General features: G+C 37.5%; 1 protein-coding gene across 2 annotated transcripts in view; it reads right to left on the bottom strand.

Moving 5' to 3' along the window:
* The window catches only part of CSMD3 (CUB and Sushi multiple domains 3), an 885,055-nt gene that overhangs the window by 474,998 nt on the left and 396,593 nt on the right, over positions 1 to 13,464 (bottom strand). The gene's annotated exons all lie outside the window — the stretch shown is intronic.

Below are 13,464 nucleotides of genomic sequence, written 5' to 3'. Positions count from 1 at the left end.
GCTGGGAGGGAGAAAGGGGTGAATGAGGGGAAAGGTTCAGGTATTAAGAAGTACAAACTGGTAGGTACAAAATAGCCAGGGAACTATATAGGAAATGGAGTAGCCAAAGAACTTATATGTATGCTTCATGGACATGAATTAAGGGGAGGATTGCTGGAGAGAATGGGGGTACCAAGTAGAGGGGAGAAAAGGAGGAAACACTGGAACAACTGTAATAACATATTCAATAAAATATATATTTTTAAAAATGCTACAAAGGAAAAGTACAGGGTTCCCTAGCAAGAGGCACAGAGCATGTTTATAAAAATCTGAATTATACAGTACTGTTAAAAAGAAATTAGAAAATTATTTCTTTCAAATGTATCCAACAACAAAACCAAATGTTAATATTTTCTTTAAATCTTACACATATGTTTCATGCATTGTTAGAAATGTATGTGCTATATTTTAGCTCTTAGTGATGTTGCTAAGTAATTTTTAAAAGTATATGAAAGCAGTTTGCTTTAGGTAGGCTTAGCATCTTCTACCCTCTAATCTTTTTTATTTTTACCAATAGATTTGACAAATCCTTGGTGATATGAAGGCCACATAACATCCAACCATTTCCCAAAATAATGGTATTTCATTAAAAGCTTTTTCTTGCTAACAAAAAAATAGAATATTCCTCTAAAGTAACATCCAAGGTCATTAACAAAAGAATAAGGAAATGAAGAGTAGAGGAAAAAAAGACTAAGAGAGTAAGTGCTTCTGGAAACTGGGTCAGGATATCCTAGGATATAGGAAACAATGATACATAGGCAAGTCCAATTCCCTATGCAAAAAATAATATTTAAAGAAATACGATTATTTTAAGGAACAAAATAGAAGATTCTACAGAATTTCCCTTGCCGAGATCATCTGTGTTTATACTACTCATTCCTATTCCTGGGAGATTGGCCAATAGCATGGCATCATCATATCGTTCTTCGAAACACCAGGAACAATAACCTCCATGGGAGGGTTTCTTGTACACCAGGCACTGTACGGGGGCTCTATCTATTTTACAGCTTTCAATCATTAAACACACATGTGCACACGTGCCCCCATGAGGTCAATATTTCTCTTGAGAACTATGGCTCAGGCAGGGGAGCCTAATACTTGGGTTCAAATTCTGGCTCTACTGTGTACTATCAATGTGCATACGATGGATCCCTGAATGACTCTGCATCTCAGTTCTTTACTTTGTCTGAGGGAAGAATAGAATAGTGTCTCACAGGCTCGCTGAGAGGATCAAATGATACACTTGAATCTCATTAGCAAATAGTGAACTCCGTATGAATGTTAGTTGTTATAATAGTTATTTAGTATTATTATTTGAATGTTACAAAGAATGTAACTGAGATTAGAAATTTAAGTCACTCCAAGTTTATTTGAATTCATAGCAGCTACATGTCAAAGTATAAGTTCTTAACCAGTGTGCTATAAATATTTGTTAAATTTTTGTTAATTTTGATTTATTTTTAGGTAGAATTATGATAGAATATTACTGCAAAAATATTCTAATTAACCAATGTAGCTTTTTATTTGCATATCTGAATTAATTCTCATATAAATATTAACTGTTACTTATGTGCATTTATAATATGTAAAGTTTTTCATGTTTGAATACATGAAATTATTTCTTATTAATATATATTCACTGTTTACACCAATATTTAGACACATTTTTAATTCCTGCTCCTAGAAAAATAAAGCCTTGCAAATATGTAAATCATAATTCTTTCCACAATTTCTGCATATTTTTTATTTTTAAAATTTTTTAAAGATCACCCTTTTCTTAAAGATTTTTATTTTATTTATTTTTAGAGAGAGGGGAAGGGAGGGAGAAAGAAAGTGAGAAACATTACTGTGTGGTTGCCTCTCATGTACCCCCTAATGGGGACCTGGCCCACAACTCAGGCACGTGCCCTGACTGGGAATCGAACCAGTGACCCTTTGGTTTGTAGGCCTAGACTCAATCCACTGAGCCACACCAGCCGGGGCTGCATATTATTTTTACTGTATGGATAGTACATTTAAATTTTTTAAAGATCATAGGCCTACAAAGGATGAACAGTTGACTACCTAATGAAGTGTTTGATAAAAGTCCATATAAAAAACATCGTGCACGATCCAAGAATTCAGGATTGCCAAGAATTTCCCACAACATATAAACCATCACCAATAGAAGACAGCAATAAAATCACATTTATTTAGTCCATAAGTCAATTCAAACAGTTGGTGTTCTACCTGGTAATGAAATCCTCTAAGTCACTGCAAAATGTGTACAAAGTATCTTCTGGGTGGGAAGCTGTGTGACATTTGCCACTCTGTAGTCAGCAATAGTAAATGATTTCAGCGACTGCTATTTCCCCTCTGTACATATATAAGTATATAGCCACAGAACAGAAAAAAAAGAAACCAAAAAACCAACAGTAACATAACACTGAAACCAAACCTATCCACAACACAACTATCAATCTTGTGAAGAAATTTACCTCAGTATCTATTCCCTAGAAACACATCAGTGATTGCACCATCCCCTGGAAATTAGCATGAACAATGTCCCTATGGGTTAGGAACATATCTAAATTCCTTTTGAGATTTGCCCCCTTGGCCACCCACTGAGCCAAGGGGGCATGAAACAGAGATGTTTGCTACATTTGAGTTTCTTATGGGATCATTCTCTGGGGATATATATTTCTGATTATTCCCCATGCATGGATAATCTAATTATATAACCTCAAGCCAAAAGTCAAGAAGGGATTGATTGAGACTATGTGATGTAGGCTGAGAGCCAAATGGGTGCCCATAAAGTGACACCTTCACCTATGTTACCCAGACTGATGCCTGGGGCAAGGGCTTATATGTGAGAGGTTTAGTTGGTGATATGGTCTCTGGGGGCAGAAATGAGGAAAAGCTGGGAGTGAAACAGGTCTGAAATGCAGAAAAGTCAATACAAGGATGTGCTATCCAGTTGGCTACCAGCACATGTAACTGGTAGCAGACCCTATAAAAACTTCTGATGAAACTTGCAAAATGCCTCTTAGACTAGTAGAGGAAAGTAAAGAAGATAGGAGGATATATTTCATCTGCTCCTATCTCCTTGAAGCTCAAGAATTGACTCCTAAAGCATTAGCTCCTCTACCATTTCTGGTAGTACCTGTGTAAAGGCCAAGTCAGTTTATCAACTTCTTGATCCAGGTGTCAGAGAGGCCACAGGTTAGAAACTAAGATGCAAAAAGAGAGACATGATCAAGTCCACCTGCAAAAAATGTACCTGTCATCACAGTTATTGGAATAAGGGGCAGGATTTATATACTGTTCAGATGTTTTGGACACATTGCCTCTCGTATTAAAATTCTAATACTAAGGCAACCAATTAACAAAAAAATAATTCCACTTAATATGTTTAAAAATTTAAAACATTTAGGAAATGTTTTAAAACAAAAAGAAGTCTCTAGTTGCAACATTGTATTATCTCATGGGAAAAGAGAAAGTTAAATGCACTCTGGATTTTTCTCCAAAACTTTCTCCTCTCTTCCCCTATATTTTTCATGTTTTCCTTCTAATTCTTATAATTGAAATGCCAGGAAAATCCTCTGCTCTATTTCTGTCCCAAATAATAGATTGAGAGAGCAATGAGATACCATCATTACCCTGATGCTATTCAGCTGTGCCATTGATTTCCTCGCACTCAGATGGCATGAAGCCTCTGTACTCTCTTCAGCGGCCAAGTCTGGAGGAGAGACGAGCTGGCATACTTCCAAATCATTAAAGACAGAGTGATTTGGCTGCTACGCTGGAGAAACACCCAGGGACTTGAAAAGAGGAAGTTTGGGCTTTCTCAAATGAACTGACTCACACAGACCTGCCTAGTGTCAGTCTATTTCTAGGTCTCAATCTGCCCAGGCATTCCCAGGCAGCACCTATGGAAATGAGAGCCTTTGGTCTTCGTGCATTTAATGTGAACCTTGCAAACTGGATGCGATGGTTTGGTGTTTGCCTGGGGAATCTTCAAACGGACTTATGAGCAGGTGAGCAGAATGTATGTTTTGGTTACATTGGTGTTGTGAAACAGGTAACTTGGAATTCCTCAAAAGAAGAAAAAAGGTGTATATAGAAAGCATTAATTACAGATGCAAAGTCTTTATTAATTCCCTTTTAACAGAGTAATTTGACACTATAATACTCCAAGTAAGCTGAGATCTTACTGATTCCGCCCTCCCTTCCCACCTCCTGACAGTCTTGCAAGAAGGTATATCTGAAGAGGAGTCCTCAGAGCAGACATCCTTCAGAACTGAGCCCAACTGTGCCCGGTGGGAGACTTCTATCTTTTAACATGCTCTTACAACCTGACAGACCATCGCTGCTGACAGTTGCCTTCAAAATGAATTCATAAGAGTAATATATGTGAAATAAGCATAGTTTAAAAAAAAAGACAAGAAAGCACTTGTCAATTTTTAAATGCATAATTTTCACAAGGTCATTGAAGTCAGTTTTGTCATTAATGGTTTATTCCCCATTAAAATTCATGGGAGAAATAAAACATCAATGATATTATTCCCATCAAAATGCAACAAGTGACCATAGAATTTTACCATGGGGTTAAACTGCCCTTATCTAAGATAGATCAAAATTCTTTCGATGATTGCCAGCCCTTTGGGGGGTGATGTCTCCGCTGTACGTCTCTGGTGTAGAGAGGAAAAGAAATGTGGAGGAAAGGACAGCTATTTGAAAAACAATAGGTAACATTACATTCTTCCCCATTCTATAACTGATATACTTTCATGATGACAGAAATGATGCCAAGTAAAATTCTTTTCCATTCAATGACTTTGCATTGTAGGGCAAAGATCAAATAAGCAGATGATACTCAGGATCAGCTCATGCTATGGCACGAGGAGCCTGGATTCAGGATGTTACTCAATTTCCTGAAATACCTGGAAACTGTATACATTTGCTTTTTGAAGTCTATGTTCTTTTAAACTTTTGTGATTTGCAAAGCAGCAGTGTCTACATCCCAGGAAAGCCTTTTTGGAAGGTGGCCTCCAGGCTCCAGGCCACCCCCACTGAGTCAAAACCTGCTTTTATTAAGTTCTCCAATCTGCACATTCAAGCTTGAGAAGTACTTCTTTCTGCCACAGAGCCCCTTCATATAGAGCTGCCCGTCAATGAATTAAGATTATCGATGGGAAACATTTCTCACCCACATCTTCTCTCTAGTGCCTCTAGTTTTATCATCCGAGTGAGGAATACTTTCACAGTGATGTTTCTTTGTGACCTCTCTGGCAGTGTGGCCATTTATTTAAATGCTCTGAGTCTTGTAGGGATGATTCTGCTTTGCTAGGTTATCAGGTTCAATCTAGTGCACCCTGTTCAGCAATTTTCCACTCTCTCTCCTCGTGAAATAGAAAAGAAGGACTAAGGTCATCCTGTCAAACCAAGCAAATAGGGGGTTAGGACTTCTACAGTTTGGGCATTAAGCCAAAATGTTGATGTATGTGCAATAATTGTGTGAAATGGGTTTCCTTGTTTCTGTGCTATAGCTCAGGAGACTGAGGCTTATACATAATTTCTCTAGGGTCATACACATTCTTACTGGGTTAAGCAGGAAATGAAACCTGTACCTATCTCACCTCAAAGTCTGTTCTCTTAAGCAAAGGCTACACTAACTCCCTAAAGTGGGGTGTGTTTGTGTATGTGTGGTCATCTTGGGGCCAGGAAATATGGGCAGATAAAGTTATGCACACTCCAAAAGTCTTATGATACTTATCCATCTAGAATTATCAATGTGTATTAAATATCAATTGATATTACATCTACTGATTTCCATTTCCTCTATCAATTGTTAATATATGAAATTCATTTCTCTGTATTTATATTTTCTCATTAATTTTATACCTACTAAGTATGAGGGGGAACCAAAAAATGGAATTTATTTATAAAAATTTATACTGTATTTATTCTTACATGTTTAAACTTCAGTCGCGTTCAAAGTACTCCCCATTTGCTGCAATACCCCTACCAATCAACATGCTTTTTCCCACTGCTCAGAACAGTTTTTGAACTCATCGATTTTGATGCCATTTAGTGCTTCTGTCATTTTTTTGTTTCACCTCTTCCATATCTGCAAAACATTTCCCTTTGAGGACACTTTTCATCCGTGGAAGCAAAAAAAAATTTTTGCCCAGGGTGAGATCAGGTGAGTAGTTAGGGTGGGGCATAGGGGGTCATGGCATTTTTGGTCAAAAACTGCTGAACACTCAATGAGGTGTGAGCAGGTTATCTTGTAAATCACCCAGGATGAAATGGGAACTGCATTTAAAAAGTTTAAAAAAATCACTGAAGACAAAAACAGCCTCTCACAACACCACCAGCTGGTGCACTGATACAGATGGGTTCCTAAAACACTCACCTCGTGGGGAATGCCTGTACTACAAGGACCCACCCTCCAGAAGATAAATACAGTTTGGGGGGTTCCCCCTTATATATCCCTCCTAAACTGTCATTCCTCTGCGTATATAATTTAATCTTGGTGTAGTTGAGTGAATATAATCACAGATCAGATATGTTTTCAAATATTTGTTGACAGGTGAAAATATAATTACCATTATGAACATATATAAGAAAAGAGTTCAAAGACCACACATTTCCATGACTCTAGAGAAGAGGAAAACTTTAAGCCTAATTTTTCATTCCAACTCTTCCCCGCATTACAGGACCCTAACAAGTCACTACATATTAATAAGTCTCATTGTCCCTTTCTATCAAATAGGAGTAATAATGCCTTGTTGATAATGATTTTATCATGATATCAAAAAACCAAGTGAAGTAATGCATAAAATTTTACTGTCATTCAAAAAAAGATAAATAGTAGGTTTTTAAAAACCAGAGACAGATGGAACATTTAATTTACATATATTATGAAAGTGCATCATACAAACATTGATAACCTAGCGTCAGCACATTTTTACCTGCTGTTGTCACTGCGTGGGCTGGTGCTTCCTCAGGTGATGAGCATTTGCTCCCCACATCCCAGCACACCACGTAAACGGCACCTCACAGAAGACTTCTCTGACCATAGCATCCAAAATAGCAGCTTGTCATTCTCTTAGTTTTTCTCCACAATATTTATCCTGCGAATACTCTCTATTCCTGTATTTGCTTGTGTCTCCTGCCCAACATTAGTTCTCCAAGAAGAACGTGACTTCTTTGTTAACCATTTTATCTCCAGAGCCCGGAACAGTGACTGGCAAACAGAGAATTCACAGCAAATGCTTGCTGAATAAATGAATGAATGAACTAAGGCTACAGGTAGCCACAGGAGGAGGATTTACAATGATGGCACCACCTCTCTCAGCTAATGTTCTTATTAGGTGCCAGGAAGTACACGCCCATAGCAGCAAACTCACGCTCTCACAGCCACTGTGGGGGCAAGTACTCCAGATGAGGAAATTAAACTTTAGGCTACACTAGACGAAGTCATCGATTCTCAACCTTGTTGGTACCTCAGAATTATCTTGTAACATTTTACGAATATTGGTGCTGAGGCCCCAACCTTAACAGTTTCATTTTCAATGCAATGCCCACACTAAAGCAATTAAATTAAAATGTCTATGGGTAGGAGCAGAGTATCAGTATTTGTTTTAAAGTGTGATTCTAAATTATATCCTTGAGAACTTTACCACTGCTTAATTAAGCCAGTAACAACCTTCCCCCTGGTCACATGATTCGAAAGTGGTGGATTAGAGATTTGATCCCATTTCTCTTTTACACAATGCTTGCTCTACTATAGATGTGCTGTTCTGCACATCTACTATAGTAGAGTGTATGATTTCAGTACCTTGCCAACTCCAATATTGCTAACTGGAACTTTGAGACAATATGACTTTATATCTAATAGCACTATTTTTAAATCTGTGCTGTTCTTACATTCAGTTTAGTTCCCTCATTGAAAGAAAGAAAGAGAGAAAGAAAGAAGAAAGAAAGAAAGAAAGAAAGAAAGAAAGAAAGAAAGAAAGAAAGAAAGAAAGAAAGAAAGAAAGAAAGAGAAAGAAAAAGAGGAAGGGAAGGAAGGGAAGGAAGGGAAGGAAGGGAAGGAAGGGAAGGAAGGGAAGGAAGGGAAGGAAGGGAAGGAAGGGAAGGAAGGGAGGAAGGGAGGAAGGGAGGAAGGGAGGAAGGAAGGAAGGAAGGAAGGAAGGAAGGAAGGAAGGAAGAAAGAAAGAAAGAAAGAAAGAAAGAAAGAAAGAAAGAAAGAAAGAAAGAAAGAAAGAAAACAGAGAGCACCTATTGTTCCTCCTCTCCACCCTGGATAGGTCACCTTTCTGAATAACATACAGAAAGAGGAGCTTTGTATCCCGTCGACAGAGAGGGAAGACCAGGCCCTTACACCACTCCTTTGAACACCGTAACAATGTTAATAAGAGCAGAAATGTGCTACAAAAGCATTGCACTGCGACATGATAAAGCCAAATTAGGGAGACATCCAGTGCTGAATACCTTATACTATTAAGCAGAGTCTGACAACTTAAAAAAAGAAACTAAAATTTAGATACGGTGTCCCTGATACAAAACTTGGGTTAGTTTTGAGAACAGATGACTTCAGAAGTTTTTATCTATGAAGTTAGGTTCTGAGGGATCATAATATCTCCAAGTATGACAGTGCTTTCCAGGATGAGAGCCTCATCAGGGAGAGATTTGCCTGTGCCAGCAGCGCTTTCAGCCAGATTGGTAGACAGCCCCGCGCATTGGTATAACTTCCCATTGCACAAGCGGTGAGTAACACAGGCCGCGAAGTGAGGAAGACTGGGGTTTGAAATTCAGTCCTTCCACTTTTGAGCTATGTGGGCATGCACTCTAACGTCTCTGGGGCTCGATCTTAACTACAGTTAATTACACAGTATTATTAACTACAGTCACCACACCGTACAGTGGATCCCCAGAACTTACTCATCTTATTAACAAGAATTTTAAAAGGGTAAAAGAGAATGATTAGTATGGAGAAGCACATTACCAATACCGGTCATAGGAGCCTAAACAGAGAAATAAATGAGTAAAAGAAACCAGTCATGTTTCTGGGAAAATTATTCCAGAGGAAGCAAACCCCAAGGGCAAAATACTAAGGAGAAAATGAGCTGATTTATTCTATGATTTGCAAAAAGGTCACTTGTCCAGACAGACTATTGTGATTAAGGTGGACGTGGCCATATCTGGCAATTGACTGCAGTTGGTACTGAGGGAAATGAGTAAAAAATAAGTCCTAGAGTTTGTACCAGAATGATTTTGCCATTAACTGGAAAAAAAATTGAGAGATATTTTGAGGGAAAATAAGGTGTTTGATTTTAAATAATTTAAGTTGGAGATGATGTTGAGACACCCTAAGGACAACAAAAAGCTACAGATACTATGACTTAGAGGAGAAGTCAAGGTTATATAGGTTTTGGAAGATAGGTTTAGAGGTAAGAGACAAATTCCTGAAAAAGCAAAAGTTGCAGAATAGTTGCTTAAAGATCAACAGAAGAAAAAAGTAATTTTTTCCAAGTGTCATCTTTTGCTAGTGCTTTTCTCTCAGTAGAGGGTCTGTCTGCAGTCGAGTTACCTATACTGCTTTTAAACATGGCCATGGATTCTTTGACCCCACCCATCTTGAAAAGAGGTTGACCTTACTGACTTGTTGCTAAGGAATATAACATGGTAGAGTTGAGGCTGGCTGATTTCCAGGCAAAGTCATAAAAGGCACCAGAGCTTCTGCTTGTCACTCTCCCTCAGTGTTTGCCCTTGAAAAGCAGTCGCTTTTCCACACTAAGAAATTTGGCTGGAGAAGTCAGGCACCTACACAGACAGTCCACAAGCAGAAGTTCTGGCTAGAGCTCTAACACATGTTAGCGTCAGTCAGCATCAAACTGCAGACATGAGAATAAGAGAAACAGTTGCCGTCCTAGCCTTGGAACTGCCCGGCAGCTTCCAAATATACGAAGAGGAGCTGTCCCTGCTAGGTCCTGCCTTATGTGCAGATACCTGAGAAAGATAACTATTATTGGTATTTAAACTACCAAGCGTTGGAATGACCTGTTACCTAAGCAGACATAACTAGAAAATGGTAAAAGCCAGATATTCAGAAGTCATTTATGAATCTGATTTTTCTCACCCAGTCCCACTTTATTTATTTATTTATTTAAATATATATTTTACTGATTATGCTATTACAATTGTCCCATTCCCCACCTTTATTCCCCTGTGCCCTGCACACCCCCTCCCACCTGCATTCCCCCACTTTAGTTCATGTGCATGGGTCATACATATACATTCTTTGGCTTCTACATTTCCTACACTATTCTTAACCTCCCCCTGTCTATTTTCTACCTACCATTTATGCTGCTTATTCTCTGTACCTTTCCCCCCACCCCCCACTCTGCTGCTTATAACCCTACATGTGACCAGCCCCACTTTATTTAATCCGGCAAATCCTGTGGTGTTTTCCACCTACATAATCTCTAAAATTAATTTACTTTTCTCCATTTCCATCACCACTAGAACAATCCAATTTAAAATTTCTTGCTGGGACAACCTTCGATTCCATTCCCTATACAACAGCCAGACAGCATGCTATATTTTCAAACCTCAAGTCCGATTACATGTACCCCCAGCTTCTAAAAATAACAAAACAACAGCAACTTTCTATTGCCCTAAGAATGAAACCAAACTCTCTTAGCATTGCGTATAAATCCCTGCGCAGTCTGGCCCTACTTGTCTCTACAGGCTTATTTCAAAGCACTCTTTCCTCTCCAGTTACTACTGCCTTCTGATTTCTTCACCTGCGTTCCCTTCAGCCGCGGCCTTTGCATATACTACACCCTCTGTCCCAAAATCCTACTCTCCCTTTTTGAACTTTTACTCATCTTTCAGAGGTCAATTTAACCATTATTTGGTCAGATAAATCTTCCCATTTCTGGGCAATCACCCAATTTAATGTTTTTATTGAGCCAAATGCTCCTTAGGCAGTCATTATTCTGATAAGGTTGTATTTATATAGAGATGTAGATATGTGTTTAATTGCCTTCTTTCCCTATCAGACAGTAAGTTCACTGGGGAGGGGAGACCATGTCCACTGTGATTAACATTTTATTCCAAAAACCTAGTCGGATGCCTGACATATAGAATGCACTCAATCAATAATCTACAAATGTTCACAGAGTAAATCAGGAAGGAATATAAAGACACTTTAATCAGCAGTGTATGAGGAAATCATGAGGCTCAGAGTTTAGTAATTGAAGGAGAAAGTAATAAACTAGATGTCTATCCACAGGGCTTTGTTTGCTCTGCCCCACCGATGACATTCTCCGACTTACTCATCTGGACTCTCACCAGAAAAATAACTCAGAAAATTGGCCATCTTGGTAAATAATCTCCTAGATTAATTTGAACATGTATATTAATGAAATGATATATTTATTTCCCAGGAAAAGAGCCATTTTAATGGAAAATGCCTGAGTATACAATTACTGTGTGAGTGGGTTTGTGTGTGTGTGTGTTGGAGAAACAAGACCAAGAAGAGATACAAGGTGAACAAAACAGGCATAAAAAAGAGTAAGAGGCAAAGAGAACACACTCTAACTACAACATAAAAGGAATAATAAGTACATGTGGCAGACAATTTTATTTCTATTTTCTAATCTCCAGGTTAAAAAAAAAGTTAACATAGCAGACATTGAGTGGTCCCCTTTTTAGTGATTTATTAACAAAAAACAAGATGTAGGAGTTCAAGTTTAAAATAGATATTGCTTACTGTCCTTATATTTACCAACCAAAACATTATCCATATACAAATATATTTTTAAGATTTTATTTATTTATTTTTAGAGAGAGGGGAAGGGAGGGAAAAAGAGAGAGAGAGATAAATATCAATGTGTGGATGCCTCTCACATGCCCCCTACTGGGGACCTGACCTGGCCCTCAGCCCAGGCTTGTGCTCTTAGTGGGAATCGAACCGGGTGACTCTTTGGTTCACAGGCCAGAGCTCAATCTACTAAGCCACACTAGCCAGGGCCATGTACAGATCTTTTTATAAATATAAATTATTTTCCTTTGGGACTGTGCACAAATTAACATTACAATAAAAATTAAGCAACCCTCCAATTTTAAATAATGTCATAAATTTACAATGTCTAATAAAAACCGACAGGAGAAAGGTATCAAGGATAGTCACATCCTTTTTAGAGCTTGAAGACAGTGATTTTGGTGGACTGATTTCAAAGAAAATGCTCTTCTACTTGAAAAATTCAATTTTCCTGCCAATAGAACAATTATGCTTAGCTTTCTGATGGCACTATATTTCTGCTGCTTTTGCATTAGTAAAATGTATCACGTATCATGCATTACTGTTTTCACTTGTCATTATAGATCTTAAATGCAATTTGTATATTACCTGGGAATAAAAGACTTTTGTTAGATATCAGTGTTCTAGTAATTATTTTGCTTTAAAGCAAGAGTTAGTGCTATCTTTAGGCTTCCTTTGTTTCTGATATGGCATAATCTGAATAATAATGTTTAAATGTAATAGAATAATGATACAATGTATAAACTTATTACTAATGCCTATTTTAATATGGTGTACGCATTTGATATTTTGTTGCAGCATTAAAATAAAACTGAGTATGATTTAATAAATAACACATATGTGCATGTATGTATAGAAACATATACATAAGACCATGTTCATGCCTATACACCTACATGTATATATTAAGTTGTCAATCGCTTGCAAAATTACAGAAAAAAATGCTATTTTATTGTTAAACCACAGTATACTTTTTAAAAATCTTTCATCACACACGAGATAATATGGTTATTATAAGAAGATAGATGGCATTTTTTCTCTGTCATAAAACATTAAATCCGTGGTTGTTCGATAATATGGTAGGAAATTACAGAAGACGTAAAACTTAAAACTGCTTTTAATGTTTTGTATTATATTGTGTAACATGCAAGGTTTATCTTCAGATGAGCATAAGGTGCTCTTAAAAATGAGCAATACTATGTTCATAAATAGAGTCAGTGAATTTAATTCCAATTTCTTATGCATAGAGAATACAATTTGACACACATACAATGCGATGTTCTTTAAAATATCATTCAACTGCCAAAGTTTTGAATCTATAATTCTAATGCTTTATTTGGGTCAAGTTTATTCCTACTTCAGCAGTCTCACCTACCTTCTTATAACCTGAACTCTAATGTTACACTTGTCCTGGTCTATGCAGAAGGTAAAATTTTTGCCTCTTCATTTATTAGTAGTGGAGCAGAAAAACGTGCCTCTTAGCTCTACTCTTGTAGAAACCTGATTAACCAGCAGTGAACAGTAAATTTATCATAGTGCTCTATGTCCCTTTAAAAACTTAAATTTCCATACTGATATTTTAAAAAGATTATACTGTTTATAAGCAT

The sequence above is a fragment of the Desmodus rotundus genome, chromosome 8, assembly GCF_022682495.2.
Source record: "Desmodus rotundus isolate HL8 chromosome 8, HLdesRot8A.1, whole genome shotgun sequence".
NCBI lineage: Eukaryota > Metazoa > Chordata > Mammalia > Chiroptera > Phyllostomidae > Desmodus > Desmodus rotundus.
Note: the sequence above shows the minus strand (reverse complement) of the source record. Positions and strands in the feature narration are given on the sequence as shown.